The following is a 19761-nucleotide window of genomic DNA, read 5'->3' on the forward strand; positions in this document are numbered from 1 at the left end:
TCAATTAAATAATATTAACTTAGGACATCTGTCTTTAGAAACATAGTCTACTTGCACAGTTAACACCATGTAATGTGATGGAAATTCAAATCTTAATACTTATACCAATTACATGCATATGTACACACACACACACACACACACACATATATATATATATATATATATATATATATATATATATACATATATTTAAACTGAAAAGTTGCTTAAGCGTGTCTATGTAATATCCAACAGTATGCTAGCCTTTGAATGCATATCCGAACTAGGTATCTAAGTAATACAATTACTCACTTCCCAAATGATAGCGACCATGGCTTTTAAATGCCATTTACACACCTGCTTCCCACTCACAAACGCACATATGAACCCGCACGAAAAACCACATATCAATATATGATTGCATATACTGTGTACATGTGCGAAACAAATATACTTAGGTTTCAACTAAACACCTAAATAAACGCAGCAAGGAGCCACATTGTATATTGAATTAGTAAGGAAAAGAAAAAAAGTCATAACTCTCAAGAACTACTGCAAAACATACCATCGAAGAATGAACGGAAACACTTATTTAGGTTGTCAGAAAACAATGCTATAATTCACTTCACATACGTTCAGGAAAAAACAAAATATTATTCATATAAAGTAAACTAGTAGTAGTAGTAGTAGTAGTAGTAGTAGTAGTAGCTGTAGTAGTAGTTGTTGTTGTAGTAGTAGTAGTAGTAGTAGTAGTAGTAGTAGTAGTAGTAGTAGTAGTAGTAGTAGTAGTAGTAGTAGTAGTAGTAGTAGCAGCCACAGCAGCAGCAGCAACAGTAGTAACAATAATATTAAATGTATCGGACTACACCATGAAAAGTGAAGAAAAATTAAGTCATCTCTTATACATGGATGACATAAATATCTTCGGTAAGACCGAAAGGGAAATACTTGGTCTGGTTTTAACAGTGTAGGTATTCAGTAAGTATAACGGGATACGATTTGGGACTACAAATTGTGGTATGCTTATCAGAGAAAAGGAAATGTAGCGTCGTCAGTTGCGAAATGCAAGGATGTTCAGATAGTAAGATGAAGGCAAGATTCAGGTGAGGATATCTCAGAAGAAACAAATTTCTTATAGGAATTAAACTTAATGGAAAAGAACAAACAAAATGAGGGCAATGGATACATTAGCCGTTTCTTTAATGCGATATGATGCCGGTGTTGTTAGGTAGACAACGGCTGAGATTGAGGAAATGTTTAGAAAATCAATGAAAGTAATAATTAATGTCGAAAGATTACTGAAGTCGGAGAAACGTAAAATTTTGTGGGACTTTAATATATAGACGGACAAGTAGTTAGAAAATAATACACTTGACGATTATAGGTCAGGAAATGCGAACTTGCTTATTTATCGACCCATCACGCCTGCTTGATTATAGGATCGTAAAAAGGAGGAAGAAAAACAAAGAAAAATATACAAACGATTAAAATTTGAAATAAAAAGTATTTGAGCATGAGTACAGTAAATGTGCCCATCGTGATTCGTGCATTGGGAGTACTATACAAAGATGTAGAGAAATGGCTGATAGAGATTGAAATATAATGCCCAATATAGCTGCTACAGAAACTTTGACTCTTTAGGGCAACAAGGGTTATCAGGAGTGTTCTAAGGACCTAAAAAACTGCTGAAAACTTGTGGATACCCAAGGTAGTAATCAACTATCCGCATAACTCCTACCAAGAATAAGACCGAACCAAAGACACACCAAATAATACCAATAATAACGATCCCGCTTCCTGTAGTCCTACGCAAAGTCAACGCTTGCTATGAGCTGAGAAAGAATGGACCATTTTCAACTACCTTTTCTCCATGGATGATTTAAAATTGTTCGCAAAAATAGGGCCTGAAATAGAGAGGCTGGTTGAGACTGTACAGATGTGCAGCATGGGTATAGGGATGGAATTCGGTATCTCGAGGTATCCAGTACTTACTTTGAAACGGTGGTAAAGAGCAGACTGTAGGAATATAGAATTGACAAACCGGGGGAGAATGGAAGACTCACATGATGAGGGGCACTAGTACCTTGGGATCCTGGAACTGGGCAAAATCTTGCACAAAGAAATGGAAAACAACGTCATCATTGCATATTCGAAGTTCCTAAAACTCAACTCAAGAAACCTTGTAAATGCCATCTTGAAATGGACACAAGCGGAGATTAACCACCTAAAGATAGTGAAAATGCACCCTAAAGAAAATGTCACAGGCTCTACATGAAGAGGTGTAGAAGTTAATGCGGGCTGATTACCGTACGGAATTGCATTAACATTGAAATAATTTTGCATCAACAGTGAATGGATTTTGCAGGGAATTATTGATAATGGTACACTCCTCCCACGTGACGAATGGAATAACCTAGTCGGTATAAGCAAAGAGAAGCATGTGTAGTACCAGTGTACGTGGTTATTGGTCAGAGGTAGTCGTGGTTTTACTAAGTATACTGAAGAGGACAGTATAACAACCCGATATTTAAAGGATTACTACAGTGGCGACGAGGATTTAATCAACTCAAAAGGAATGAATAAACTCGACGATGATTTAAACAACTCACGAATAATTAATAAACTCAACGAGGAATTAACATCATCGGAAGTTAAGAAACTCACAAAGTTTGGTTGTCTGAATTTTTCGAAAATATATTATCGTAAAAAACATGAATAATTTGTTGGCCCGTTTGCTAGAGTTGCAAAAACAGCAACAACAACAATTACTAGTACAGCAACAAATACTACAATTAATGAAATGGTCATGAAATTCAGAAAAAGTGTTCTCGCGAACAGAACATGATCGATACAGCAATTATGGTCACCCAAGAAAACCTTCGGTTGTAAAATTTATAGTCATAATAGATATTTTGTGTGAAATTTTTAATGTACAATGCTTATTGTTCAACACACGTGGGAAGTGTCTGAACACAGACGAAGAATACATCACATATGCTGGTAGAGTAAACAGGGAAGGCGAAAAGCTTAAGCTGGACGAATTACCGCCACATTAATTCAATTACCTGATTTTTATACAATGACTTACTGCCGAAAACGACGCTGAAGTTGGAACGAGAATTCTTACAAAGCTGGAACAAAACAATGATGTAACCCTACAGCACGTATCAGAGGAATGTGAAAGGATAGTCAAAGTAAGGCACGACACAGGAAATTGAACGTAAGTATTATTTCAAAGTAACGCATGTGTGAAATAATCAGGTAAGTTATAATGTTATTTTTTTAAAAAAACACGACAAAAATCAGGAAATAAAACTATGTTTTACAGGTAGATGTCTACAGGTAAGGAAAAAGTGTCTTTTAAATACGTAGATTGCTTTTGTTTTGGAAATGTAAGACATATAAAGAAGCACTGTATAACAAAGATGATAAAACGTTAAAACGAATTGAGGACAATAAACAGCATGTCATCGGAAGAAATTGGTAATATAACGATAAGAAAATTCGTGATGGTGAAAATCAGAAATACAAGTGTTAAAATGAAATTAGACACTGGTTGTGATATCATCCTTTTAAACAAAAATGCTTGGAATTATGCTAGTAAGCTGAAATTAATTAGATATAAAGAGATAGCACATGGTGTTAGGGAAAAAAAATGTATTTTTTTGCGGTGAATTCGTATGTAACGTAAAATTTCTAGTTCAAACGAAAAAGGCAAAGATATATGTGCAAAAAAGGTCACTTAATATATTCGGCACAGAGTGGATGGAACTATTAAAAGTATCGAACAGGCCATAAATTATTTTGTGTGAAGATATAAACTGTTCAGTTGAAGGTTCGAATGCAACTGAGGGACTGAACAAAAAATACAGTAAAATGCAGTGGAACATCTGTATGTAAGCCAAAACGATATGAATAATTGCTCACGATAAAAGTATACATTGTTCAAAAGTTAGATGGTCAGTGGTCGAGAAAACATATCGATTTCGCTGGTCCTTTAAACGGTTCATACTACTTAGTGGTAGTTCGAAGTTTCTCGAAATGTCCTGAAAGTTTTAAGTGTAGAACACCGAAGCCCTCAACTGTGATAAATTTTTACACGAATTATTTGCAAGATTTGATATCCTAAACAAGACAGTGTCTGAAAATGGAATGCAAGTCATGTCTAGCGAATTATAAAAAAAAACATTTGTGATATGTTAGCGGTAGAAGATATAAATATGGCACTATTCCATCCCAGATTTACTGGACAGGTAGAACACTTTGTCGATATCTTCAAATGAGCCCTCAGAAAATCAAATAGGGTAGGCATGGATGAGGTAGCCCTCATCGTGTGACACCAAATCCGAATACACCAGGAGGTAGAATTCCAGCGGAGCTGATGTTTGCAAGGAAAGCAAAATCAGTTTTTGATAAATTGTCTCCTGACAAGAAAAGAAAAAGTGCCAGGGTACACAAAGCAACATTCTTTAAAGTTTGGGAAAAGGTGTATATAAGGGCATACAAGAATGGAAAGCAGAGATGGGAAGATTGCGTATATACCAAATGCATAGGTAAAATGATGTAATGGATGAAAGTAGAAATGGCATAAACAAGAGGCACAGGAAGCAACTGAAAATGTGATTAATGGAATGCATATCAAGGGAGTTGGAGGAAGCGATGGAATATATGTACGATAGGTTTCACGTACCAACACCACTGCAGGGGATTTAAGCCAAGGATACAAGTGAGAGGAAAAGAAAACATAGACAGTTCCTGAAAATGCAAAACAAAGAAACCAGAAAAGGTGGGCGTGGTGAATAAAAAAGAACATACTTCCTAAATAAAATGATACTTCTTAAGAAAAACTTAAAAGAAGAGATGGAAGGAATTAATATTAATGGTTCACTCCTATCGCATGACGAATGGAATAACCTAGTCACTATAAGTAAAGAGAAGTACGTGCAATACCAGAGTACCTAGTAGGTGGTCGGAGATAGACGTGCTTTTACTGGTTTTACTAGGTAAACTCTATACCAAAGTGGGCGTTATAACAATCCAGCATTTAAAAGATTACAACAGAGAAACAACAAACAAAACCTGCTACAGTATGCTGCTAATACAGCACGATTTACCAAAACTGGATTTGAGAGTGCTCATGAATTCCGATTAAAAATATCTGAGTGAGAAGAAACGTTACTCTGCATGAAATTATATGCTCAGTTCCACGGAGAAACTAACGACTTGAAAGTCCAAGAAGGTTCATGGAGCTGGCTCAGCAAGAAAGACTTAAAATGAATACTGAATGCCTAATATCGTAGCCTAGGATCTGGCATTGAATACCAACTCAGTGAAAAGGGATATATACCACACAAGTGCAACGACCGTCAGCAGAATGTGCACTAAGCGGGCTGAATGACGATAGCAGTGTGAACGGGACTGTAACCAATGGTGAAGGTACCGCAGCGGCCCACTGTGCAGAAAGGTGGGACCGGTCGTAATCCAGCAACTGCTAGCCATGCTACACGACAAAGGTGGAGTAAACAAGTAAACATTATGGTTACAGAGTGTTACTAGCGGAGCATATCAGTGGATGCGAATGGCGTGCCTCTAACAGGGTACAGACAACGAATGCACATTGAATGGAATGCAATGGAACTGTTCGAAATTACTGGACAGAGATTATGTAACCAAGCATGAGCAATACGAACGAATGGATAGTTAACAGAAGCTATGAGTGGAAATTCGATAAAGATGGGACGAAGAATGGTATAGATAAAAAAAAACACCTGAATGTTGTAATTGAAGAAATGAAGAAGTCCATGCATTCAAAAAAGCAAAGCTAACTAGGCTTGAACAACGGATTAAGAAATACCAGCAAAACAAATTGTTTTGAACCGTCCCAAAAATATTTCATCAAAAGATTGATGACGATAAAAAACGTGAAAGATTAGCCCCTGATGTTGATGAGAGTCGACTTTCGTGGGTATGATTCGGAGTAATCAAGAACAACATATTACAGCTAATTGGCACTGCAGCCTGAAGCAAACAGCTTCTTACACCCATAACCTGATCGCAGAACAATTTAATGCATTGATCAATAGAGAATTTGAAATCCCGAGCTGGTTAAGAAAAAGGTAGAACGGTGTTGGGCTTGAAGGATGCATCAAAGGGAAATGTTGCTGAGAATTATAGACCAATATCTTGCCTCCCGTTAACGTGTTTGTTACTGTCAGGAGAAAATGCAGGACTATATAAATTTCTTGATGGGAACGATATATTACCGCCCGAACCAAAAGGCTATAGAAGGAGAGGAGGAGGTACCAAAGATCAACTATTGATAGACAAAATCGTAATGCAAGATTGTAAACGAAGGAGAACAAATCTGGGAATGGCCTGGTTTGACTATCATAGAGTTCGTGGCATGATTCCATATTCGTTGATCATCGAGTGCTTAGATCTGTTTTGAATTGCGACAACTGTAACGTGTTTCCTGAAGAGAGGTATGGTGGACTGGAAAACTGAACTGACATCTTACGGAAAAAGCTCGGGCACTCTGGGTAGGTAGGCATTGTAGGTAGGCATTGATCTTTGGCTGCTATGATAAACCCTTCTGTTTCCGATTTTAAGCCAGAAGATACTAACCATTGATGGTAAGGGTTTTGTCAACATCGATATTATTAGCTCTCTTTCGGTATATGACATTGAGTTTTCTTTTTTCGCTATTTATTAGGTTTTCATACGCTTCCTTTATTCTATGCTTGTTTCCAGTACGTCTAATTCTGGGGCTTGTTGAATGTGGAATTCACTTAGATATTCCTTTGCCTGTTTTGTTACTGAGTATGCTGCTTATTATTATTATTATTATTATTATTATTATTATTATTATTATTATTATTATTATATCATCGTCATCATTATTATCATCATCATCATCATCATAATCATGATTTTTATTATTATTAGCATCATCATCAGCAATATTAGTACTATCATTATTAATATTAGTATTATTATCATTGTTGTTGTTGTTGTTGTTGTTGCTGTTGTTGTTGTTCCTTCCTTAGTTCGTCCGCGCGTTATGCTTTTCCTGTTACTTATACGTTTCGATACATAGGAGGGACCAAGAGGAAGTGAGAGAGAAATAGTTAGAGGGTGAGAGAGAAAGAGTGTTTGTGATAGAAAGTATGTGTCTGTGTGTGTGAACGTGTGACACTCTCTATATTTATAGATAGACACATTGACCCATATCTATACATATCTATGCCAACATGTTTATACGTGGGTGTCTATCTTTCTATCTATAAACACAAAGAGAATGTCACCCGTTCACACAAAAACCCACACATAAACACACTTTCTATTACCACTCTCTCTCCTTCTCCTTCTGACTCTGACATTTCTCTCTCACTACCTCTCTGTTCCTCCTCTGTATCGAGAAGTGAATGTAACATCGGAAATTTACTGTGAATATTTCTCTTTGATTTAACGTGTGGTTGTATTTATCAATCTCTTGTCTTCTGTGAAACGGAACACAAGTAGATAGATAAATATATCGACACATTGTTAAATCAAAGAGAAATAACCACAATAAATTTTCGATGTTACTTTTACTTTTCAATAAAGAGGCGGGACAGAGAAATAGTGATAGAGAAAGAGTTAGAATGAGAGGCAGAGGCAGAGAGAGTGGAGATAGAATCTGAGTGTGTGTGGTTGTGTGTGTGTGTACGTAAACGTGTGACATTCTGTGTGTGTGTTTATAGATAGATAGATAGATAGATAGATAGATAGATAGATAGATAGACAGACATATATATCTATACTTATCTATACATACATGTATAGATATATGTAAACTGTAAATCGGGGATGGTATATTTATCCATATATCTAACGAAGCAAATTTTGAAATTGAAATCAAATGTTTTTCAAATGTAATCTGCTTCGGACAAATATACCTATCTAATAAATTAAATAAATAAAACAAATTTTGAAATTGAAATAAAATGTTACTCCAAAGAGATTTTTTCTTTTGCAGGTGCCACTGACTTGCGTGGTTTTCATGGTAACAAGCTACTAATGCCTTAATGTCTGTTGATGGGCTAAAATTATCCAAATTTTCAAATTTTAATTCCAGATAACATCGGATACTTAATTTACAAGATAACATAATTACCTTAGAATAATCAAAATTCAGAACTGCATCGATACATCAAAGTTGCAAACGATCTGAGCAAAATTAAAGGACGCTGATTTTGTGAGTGAAATATAGAAGATCCGAATTGGCTATAACAGTCCATTTTTATCAATTTATCGTGTTTGTATACGAATTACTTTTGTGATTATAAATAGCATTCATCATGAAACGGCAACAAAAACAGGAAGCTGCTCGCGCGAGAATGCGGCTCTACAGAGCGCAGGGAAAGAGCAGAGGCAGGAAACCCTAGAGAGAGAGAGAGAGACAAGCAACGCTAGCAGCTGAGACGAGCGTCAATGGAGGGTGGACAACGCGGGCAACACCTGCAGCAAGATAGGAAGAGAGAACAAATAAGACGAGAAATTATGAATGTGGAACAGCTTGCACATTACCACGAGCAACAGAAAAACTTATTTCAGCAAAGACTAGCGACCATCAATCAACATGACAGGGTTATTTATGAGCAAAACCCAAGGGGAAGCTATCGAGAAAGAGTTGAAAATATGAATGCTGTTGAAATTGACAATTTAAGGAGGTATCAGATGCAGGGACACCGTGTGAGAAGACATTTTTGTTAATGAATCTGAACACTTCAACGTAGAAGAAATGAACATTATACGCGAATACTGTGGTGCTCTTAGGTTTTAAAATGAAAATAACAGTGGTTGCTACAATGGAAAAGTGAACGTGCCTACATTGCAACCATACCAAGAGACACTAAAAACTTTATTTGAGGGAAACGATCAAGAGTCTGTTTCATTCAGTAGAAATATCACAAATTACAATTATACCTTCTCTCTTTGTGTCATTTGGCGTCAAACCGGCAGCACCTTCAGGAAGGGGTCCGTATTGCTTCCAAATTCAGGGCCAAAAAGTTACCACATGACGAAAAAAACCTGCATCCTGCTAATGATCAACCGCAGTATGACCAGTTATACATCATTGATGCAAATGAAGCTCTGCCGCACAGGATCGATGCACCGCAAAATTTAGAATGTTCCCCTGTTACTAAGAGAAAAATAAGTGATGTTATCCATCAAATTAATCCTTAAGCAGAATTGTATAAGAACATTCACGCAGTTGAATAACAAGAAGACTAGAGACCCAGAAGAGACAATGTGCTAATATGGAGTTACGCTTCAGGAGAGGGTTCGATATCAGGCGCTACAATTTCTGTACCAGCAATGAAATAGCAGCAGGGTTTGTTGGAGAAAATGGCGCACATCCTGAAAATAGGGACATTATTGTGTATCAGAGGTGCTTCTCTTGAAAAAATATCTTACACGTTATGCCACTTGGATCCTATGAGCTACCCAATTATGTTACCCCATGGGGCATTTGGCTGGCATTTTGAGATGGCATTGTCCAGGAACGCCGGACACGTGTGTGTAATCATCTGACAATGCAAGAATACTAGAGCTATCGTCTTGCATTCAGAGGTGGCTTTAGTGTTATTCAGAGATCGGGAAAATTATTTCAACAGTATGTTGTGGATGCATATGTCAAAGGCTGAAGGCGTAATGATTTAAAGTTGTTTAAATTTCATGAAGATAATTCTACTCAGATACAATATTAAAATGCGATTTTCTTTCAGTTGATGTATGTTTCGAGTTTATAGTGTTGTTTTCAGCAATCGTAATATCACCAGTTTAAAGTTTCGCAGTTTAACAGGACAATAGAGAGTTTATGTCATTTGCTGCGTGCTACATTTATTGTATTCGTAATTATATTTAACCATTGCAAATGCATTATAATATTCTGTAATATCTCAATGATTTGGTGCTGGAAAGTAACATGATGAAAACTTCATATTAAAAAAAATGAAGATTACTGTTCTAAACATTTCTTCCATAATGTCCAATAAACCACGTTACATTTGCTTTTTTCTCATTTTATATTTTATTTTGCTTCTTTTGTGGTAGACGTATCATTGGGTGATGCTGTAGTTACTCTTTGTGGGTATTCTTTAATATATATTTTTTGAGTATTCAGTTCTAGACCAGTAAGAATGGACTTTTCATATCTCCTATGTTAGAATTTTCAGTATTATTTTTATATATAGGGCGGGGAGCAAACAGAATCGGTAGTACGCCGGGCAAAATGCTTAGTGGCATTTCGTCCTTCGATACCAATTGTTTTCAAATTCCACCGAGGTCTACTTTGCTTTTCATCCTTTAGGGGTCGATAAAATAATTACCGATTAAACAGTAGGGTCGCTGTAATCAACTTAACCCTCCCTCAGAATTTCTGGCCTTGTGAAATCAGTATTATTATTGCGTATAGCGTCAATGCTTCGAACAAAATGCATAACAGCATTTCTTACGATTCCTTACGTTCTGAGTTAAAAATTCCATCTAGTTCGACTAAAGGTCGGATTATAGGCAGAAATACGTAGCGGCATTTCATCCGTCTTTACGTTCTTTGTTCAAATTCACCCGGTGTCACCCTTGAGCTTCATCCTTTCGGAATCGAAGAAATAAGAACACATTGAATACTGGGATCGATGTAAGCAACTTTACTACTCCAAAATTGTTGGCCTCGTAACAAAATTTGAAAGTCATTTATTTCTAGAGATTTGTATATATTTATTTTTATTTTGCAGTTGTAATTTCCATGTTTTGTTTCATGTTAACTATCAAGAGATTTAGACTCGTTAATATCCTTTTACTGATCAATTTATTTTATTTTTCGTCTCTCGTGAAAGCTAACTGTTTTATTTATGGCAATATCAGAGTTTTATTACTGTTATCCGGATCTCTGCAGATAGTTACATTATCATCGAGGATAATTAAATTGAATGCAATTAAACTAGTATTATCACTTATTCGTTTATTTGCAATAGTCTTCTAAATTTTAAAAGTGGAGGAAAGCCATTGCGGTGTCAGGATATATTTTGTGTACACATGAGTAAAATTTATGCTACACCGAAATTTGTGCAATAGTTATCAGTCAATGTAACAAATATTCCTTTGAACTCAAAATCACATATCAGCAAACCCTCGTCATAATATTCACTGTTATCCTCTAATATTTCGAAGCTATTTTGGATGTTCTAAGAGAAATATTCTATGCAAGATTACTTAGCATAGTGCTTCGGGGATGAGAACTGTGTGTGTAGCAAAGATTTCCATTATATTTGGGCAAAGGAATGCGTGAGCTATTTTCAAATCCAAGATAAAATCGAGAAAATTTACCTATTTATTATGTCATCTGAAGGATTTAGGTGATAATATTTAAAGAAGGGCTATAGTGTGTTAGAAATTTCCTTGGGGTAGAAAAATTAATGTTAACTACTGCTAATGGTGTGTCATCCTGTTATAATCCGTTAAACTGTACTGAACATTTTAAGGTAAAATTATGATGCTGATTTTTTCTTTAATAACATGTATGATTTGTTAAGAAGAATGAATGTAAACGAAATGTAATATATATGCATATTAAAATGATCAAACATTTTTGGTTTTTGATATTTTGTGGGGTAGGGGTTTTCAACGAAACACGTAATGTATTATTGTCCTCCATGGTGAAGGTTTCATTTTCTTGTATTCGGGGATGTTTTCTTTTCTAGTAATTGTTTGTGAATTCGAGGGACATATCAGCCTTCTACAAAGTGTATCAAGGTTCTTTTTGCATCTTATAAGATTATATAAATATTTCATATCATATATAATTTCTGAAGGCGTACAGGAAGCATAAAGAGCTTTGATCAGTGGGTTTATAACTAAATACATTTCTCCAGTTTCTACTGTTTTAAATATAGGCGAGAAAGAAAAGATACGAATGAACATAAATCATAAAATAGATTTAAATTTGCTAAATATTAATTCCAATATATGTGCCTGAATGAGAGAAGTAACTCAAGAAATTATTTAATGCATATTTATTCCTCAACATCATTGTTCTAATATCATCTTCACAAGACATTAAAGTTTAGAAGAAACATTTTTAGGAAGTGGTTCGGGAGAAGGTATTTAATTTGTTTGTCTAAATGGCATAGTTATAAGTAAATCATATAATAACTTTCTGCAAACAATTTGATGGAAACGTAGTTCTTCTTCATAAAACATTATTTCAAATGAAGTTAAATTAAATTATGTATTACGTAGATTATATAGGATTTAAATGTCTGCGATAGATAAGGATATTTACCGTTCGCAATAAAAAGAATGAAAAACTAGCAAGCAACAATGTGCAGTCTTAAGTATCAATAATGAGCTAAAGAATTCAAACTAGTACATGTACAAATACGTAAAATGAATCTCCATAAATACATGTAGTTTCGGGAGTAAATATCATCAGCAAAGTCCTCAGTTTCATACATAATTAATTTATTGGTGGGTATCAGAGTTACGGGAGAGCGTCCACGTTCTTTGAATGAACATATAGTGAGTGTATGTTGGAATTTTTTTTAGTTTAATTGTTCTATTCCTTCAATAATTCTTCGAAAGTCTTCCAGGTAACGTATATATATTTCTTTACTGCCCACAAGGAGCTAAACACAGAGGGGACAAACAAGGACAGACAAAGGGATTAAGTCGTCGATTACGTTGATCCCAATGCGAAACTGGCACTTTATTTATCGACCCAGAAAGGATGAAAGTCAAAGTCGACCTCGGCGGAATTTGAACTCAGAACGTAGCAACATACGAAATACTGCTAAGCATTTAGCCTGGCGTGCTAACGTTTCTGCCAGCTCGCCGAGGTCACATGACTTCAGAAATGCACGTTAGGTCGGAAACAATCATGTTTCATGTTTATGGAAACAAACAAAGGCCCTCCATAAATAATTCCATCTTGCTCGAGGTAGACCTTACTGTGTTGCAACTTGCCAAAGGGTCATCGGAAATAGCCTTCAATTTATCAGTTTTACATTTTAGATCACACAGTTTTGCTTTCACAAATACTTTTTTTTTTGCATTCTTGATAATGATAATGGGAATAAATTATTGCTAAGTTTGGGAAAAGTAATTTGTCTTTTCTCTCTCAAATGTGTTTGTAAACATTATGTCATTTGTCAAGACCTGCACACACTGCAGGTATTTAGTGATGATTAATTTACAAATGACCCATGATTTTATCGTATCACTATCAATGACAGGCAATTCTACATTATCTTCTTTATTTTAACTTCAGTATATACGACAAAGTAATTTATTACATATCACTAACTCGATTTTGGCAACTTTCCTTCAACACTTTTGGTGTTCTTTCCTTCTGCATTTGACGTGATATCACCCTATCACCCTTTATATTTTATACTTTGATGTAAGTATGTTACCTTGAAATTTCACGGGGATGGTTAATTATTGTAACAGGATTTGTGTTGATAAGCATTGATGAGGTCGTCACTTCTGCTTTTCAATTTAAGCATTGCGTGTAACATTCTGATATCTGGTGGGTCAATATCAGGCAAATGTTAAATATTATGAGGCTCATTTTCTAGTTTGTAAGAACGGTACCCACATCCACGGGACGTGAATCTTATGCCCGCACTTAGAATACATAATTCCAGCTACAAAAATACAAGGCTACCTATCCATTCACACACATATACATGCAATTATAGGCTCATAAGAAACGAAAGAGCAATCCTACGCGCGCACGTGGGCATACAATATACACATGTATATGCAACCAAACTCACATTCAAATACTTTTAGATAGAATAAATAAAGAGAAAATGCCAGCTAGTCGAATGCAAGACACACTCACATATTCTCGTAAGGAAAATATGAAAAGGAATGCAACAGATATATGCACTGAAATATATTTCTCCGTGAGTGTGAAATATATATTTGAATGAATATTTATATTTACGTACGTTTATGATAGCCGATAAACTGGGGATCCATTACACCGCTGACAAAAAAAATATTGGAAGAAAAAACTGTATAAGAGTTTCGAAAACGAACAAAAAAGAAGAAAATATCTCAAGTCGAAGTTTTGAAAACTTTTCAGTAGAGAACTAGACATAATAAAGTATGTATTATATCTACACTCTGACTAGCAGAATTAACCAAGGGATATTGATAAAGCGGAGATGTACTTGCATAGCAAGTGATTTGATCTAACATCGTGTGCTGGAACGAAAATAATTACCCGTGGAATGTGTTTGTAACCCATTTAAGAAACACACAAAAGCCGGAGATTTGTCAGTGAACAGGTCGCGGTCTTATAGCGACGAAAATATTTTGACAAATTAAACTTAAATGTTGAAGTGAATCGAACGGCTTTTGTGTGTTTCTTAAATGGATTACAAACAACTTCCACGCTGCAATTGTTATTGATAAAGCATTCCCCTAAAAAGTATGAGAGAAAATTAATTTATATATAGATGCAATAAAACGAACAATTGAAACATCTAAAGATTTGTTCTATTGAAAATGACAAATAGTTCACCAGTATATCATTCATATAATGTTCACATTTAAAGTAATGTTTGGTGTGTGTGAAATTACTCCCTAATACGAAGTTATTTTAGATACCCTTGGAACACTTTAAGGTGTGCGTATTTACATATATATATAGTTAATCCAAACATGAAAACAGAAAGAGAAAACACAACAACGCGAGGACGTGAGACACGTATAGTGCTCAGGAAAGAAAAGAAGGAGGACTTAGCGTTTCGAGCGGAGCTCTTCATCAGAAACATAGAATAAGGAAAAGCCCAAAGAATGGAAGAAGGAGGAAAAAATCGCCAACGGTACACACGCGGTCACACACACACACACACACACAGTCACACACACACACACATATATATATATATATATATATATATATATATATATATATATATATATATATGTATATATACTGCTATGCTTAAATGTTAAAGTAATATGCAAAATACATAAAGTTTTATCAGATTTTTGAAGAACAATTATAGGTTTCATCCATTGAGATCTTCGTAAGCATCGAAACTGTAAAATCCTCACACGCAATCACACACACATATACACACACCTTTAGACATACATATATAATACAAAATGAGACAAGACCGCAAAACATCCAGGCAGTTATGTAATACAAAAAAGGGACAACAAAACATCCAGATATTCTATACAAAGAAAACAAGGACGGGTCATTCGGAGTTTTCTTCCTTCACTCGAGTTCCAGATTATCTTTGCAATTTCAGCTGGTTATACTCGAGATTGCTCCAATCTGATCATCCCCCAGGAAACACTAAGCTACGAGTATTAGATTCCTTGGAAGAAAGTAGCGTGTGAATTCGAAAACAAGGACGGAAAAAAACCGAGAATTATACACAAGTACAAATAACAGCTCGTAACGTACATATATAAACATATACCAAAACACTAATAAACTCATATATAAAACATATAAAAACGGTGTGTAATAGTGTAATTCTATATCTACATACGGATTTCCACACGCACACATGCATGCATATATGCAAGTACACACACAATAATATATATGTATATATATATATATATATATATATATATACATAAATAACTGTGTGCACCTGGCTTTGTTTTGTGGGCGAGATGACATTTTTTTATAGTGTAATGCATAATGTCCAGTAACGTAATTGTTACTGATATCGGTTTCGACAAAACGGCTGCCACACTTAAATAAGTTCACAGTCCTATTTGGTCACATAAAACGCTTTAATGGCACTGTCCACAATGGCGATAATCTAATGAGTGAAAATAGTAGAAGAGTAAAATTATATATCTACAAGACACAGTAAAATTTTAATGATTCAGACGAGACGTTCTAAATAAGATTATAAGTTTTCTGACCATCATATATTCATATATCGATGTTGAAGATTTTACATCTCTGCTACGTTTGATACTTGTGCACGTGTAAATGTTGAAGAGCTGAATTCGAACATGTACTTTATATTTCTAAATTGAAGTCATTTGAACAATGAAAAAATTATACCCAATTATGAGATCAGGAAAAAAAAATTGTTAATCAACGATAAGAAATTATTATCCCGTTAAATGATCAAGTACACATGATAAAACCGGATGATTATGGATCGCTTTGGTGCGTTCTAAATTTCTCATGGAAAGCGGCGATGAGTTAATCTCTAGTTAGGTTTGCAATATGAGAAATAAAAAGAACGTAGTAGTATCCTGTGTTCATAAATAAATTCAGTGGAGTGTCTTAGATACAAATCTGTCTCGTAAGGTATTTGTGTTTCTCCACGCTGCAAAGATTCAACAGACGTTGGGAAATGCTTCACTTCAACCATTAAAAGGAAGACATTTCAACTGCCTGTACTGCAATTAGCAAAACCCCGTACCTAAACGTACCTTAAGATGATTAAGATACCACAATGTTAAGGAATGATTTACTACTTAAAAACTCTTAGAAAAATATTTTTTTCCAAATAAAGTTATAGATATTTCTTGTTAATTACTAGTCTGCTATTAGAGACACTAATCAAAACATAGATATAATACTGAAACCAATCCATGCAACGAAACCAATCCATGTTTCAATAGCAAACTTTCATATATATATATTTTTTTTTTTGCTTCTTTCAGTTATTGGAGTGCAGCCATGCTGAAGCACCGACTTTAAGAATCTTTTTTAGTGGAAACTATCGACCCAACTCCATTTTTCAATGCCTGTCTCGTTTGCCGACTCTCTAAATTACTGGGACATTAACACCTGTTGCCAAGCGGTTATGGTAGACAAACACACCCATATAACATACATATATGTATGTATGTATAATACATACACATATAATAAATATATACGATTTGTTTCTTTCAATTTCTCTCTACAAAATCGATTCGCAATGCTTTGGTGAGCTGAAAATTATAGTAGAGCTATAGTAGAAGATACCTGCGAAGGTTCCACGGTACCCGGACGCTGTGGCTCGGAAGCAATCTTTTTACCAAACAACGACGCCTGTACCTATGACTGTTGCATTAACAGCCTTTAAAATATAAGTTGTTCTAGTTAGACAGGTGTTTAGAAGCGCTAAGAATACAGATTTGCAACATAATATAACATATTTCATGCTGTAATTAATACAATATCTAAGCCTCAGCGCACATGGTAGAACGTGATATACTGTGGGATTTCTTGAAAGTCATAATTTACAAAATAATGCTATATCGCAAAATGTTCCTTTACCAATAAATATTAACATGTAATTTTCTATCTTTAATATGACACTTCTTCTGTTCAGATATGTATATATGAATGTTGCATTAGGAAATTTCTATTTATTTATTCATAAGAATAAGTGACTCAATATATGTGAGAAAATGTACTACGGCTATTTGGGATGAATTTATACATTATCAATGTCATAGAGTTAGGAGTTACGGAATGTTATTCTCACAAACAATGCATAAATTGTCAAGATGGCATGTTTTTCTAATTCCAGGTGGATTATTCCATATATGTTTCATGTCAAAATGAAATGCGCAGATGGGAACCAGCCCAATGGGAAAAAATGAATTGGATCTAGTATCCATATACGTTCGAGAATGTGTGTGTGTGTGTGTGTGTGTGTGTGTACATAACTTTATATATAAACAAAGGAACATGTGTATGCAAACATACACTCAGACATCTTAGCATATATATATATATATATTTTGTATTTTTTTATATTTGTATTTTATATATATATATACATGTATATGTATGTATATATATATATATTATATATATATATATATATATATATATATATATATATATATGCATATATGAAAGCTAATGTTCAAGTGCGTCCTTAGAGTGTTTATATATGTAGCTCATGAATATGTACGGCTAAATAATAATACTATCTAACCAATCTTATACGTCTTTGTTTTATGTTTTACTTCACACAATCATCATATCGAGGGCAGGGTAGAGCAGGGGGTTCGAATTTAGTCGTATGAATCGAATTCAGTACTCATTGCTTAAGCCTGCTGCATATGATATCTTTTTTGCCGAACTGCTCTTAAAAGGACGTAAATACACCAACACCGGCTGTCAAGAAACAAAGATACGCACAGAGACATACATAGTATATATTTATATACAATTGACTTCCTCTAGTTTCCGTCATAACAAATTCACTCTCAAGTCATTGATTGAACCTAGGCTATAGTAGATGTCAATTGACCAAGTTTCTACGCATTGGGACAAATCCCAGGACAATGTGGTCTAGAAGCGTGCTTTTGAACACAAAGTCACCCTTGGCCTTATCTATATATTATTATTATTATAGGCGGTGAGCTGGCAGACACGTTAGCGCTCCGGGCGAAATGCGTAGCCGTATTTCGTCTGCTGCTACGTTCTGAGTTCAAATTCCGCCGAGGTCAACTTTGCCTTTCATCCTTTCGGGGTCGATAAATTAAGTACCAGTTACGCACTGGGGTCGATGTAATCGACTTAATTCGTTTGTCTGTCCTTGTTTGTCCCCTCTGTGTTTAGCCCCTTGTGGGTAAAAAAGAAACATATATATTATTATTATTATTATTATTATTATTAGTAGTAGTAGTAGTAGTAGTAGTAGTAGTAGTAGTAGTAAAAAACGCCTTGATGCAGTACCAGGTATGGCTTTCATGGCTTTTGATCTTAACTGATTGAAAGTGTTATCATGTACATTGTTTTGTCTTGGTATGAAAGATGGCCTACAGGAATATTTGGCTCAATACCACAAATGAGCGTGTCAATTTTCTCACCTTTCATGGCTGACGATGTGTGCATCTCTGATCACGACCGAAAGTAGTTAGGTAGCAGCATAACCATATGCTGAGAGCAATTCGTTGGAGTTTGAATAATTCACCTCTGGAAAAATGGGTGTTTTGTTCAGCAATCTTATATAACTCTTATTTAAGGACCTTTTGAGCGGGATGGACTACTCGACATTAAGAAAATTTTAACCGGGCCCCACCTGCAAGGCCATACAGTGTTTATCTTAATATGTGATTACTATGTCGCGTACATGTGGTTGCGATGCATGCGCCTTGTGTACTCTTATCACACAGGTAGTCATGGTGGGTATACTGGGCTTTGTATTTTTATTTCAGTGTCACTTTGAATGCATGCACTTCTCTCTCACTCAATAATAATAACAATAATAATTATAATCCTTTCTATTAAAGGTGCAAATCTTGAAATTTGTCGGGAAGTGAGTAGTTGGTTACGTCAACCCTATGTTTTACTGATACTTCATTTATCGACCCCGAAATGATGAAATGCAAAATAATAATGATGATCACAAAAGCAGAGCCTAAACAGACGTGGCTGGTTGAGATTGTATAAACGTGCAACGAGGATAGGGGGATGCAATTTGGTATCTCGAAGTGTGCGGGGCTTTCTTTAAGGGGGGGAGGAAGGAGTAGATTGTAGGGGCATAGAATTGCCAAACAGACAGAGAATGGAAGATCGGGATGATGGTGGGTACTAGTGTCTTTGGGTCCTGGAGCTTGACAATATCTTGCATAAAAAAATGAAAAATAAGGTAATCACTGCATAATTTATGCCCCTTAACCTACTCTTGAAATCAAAACTCAACTCAAGGAACCTTGTCAATACCATCAACATATGGACAGTTTCTGTAGTACACCCATCCTGAAATGGGCACAAGCGGAGAATAACTA

The sequence above is a fragment of the Octopus sinensis genome, linkage group LG4, assembly GCF_006345805.1.
Source record: "Octopus sinensis linkage group LG4, ASM634580v1, whole genome shotgun sequence".
Taxonomy (NCBI): domain Eukaryota; kingdom Metazoa; phylum Mollusca; class Cephalopoda; order Octopoda; family Octopodidae; genus Octopus; species Octopus sinensis.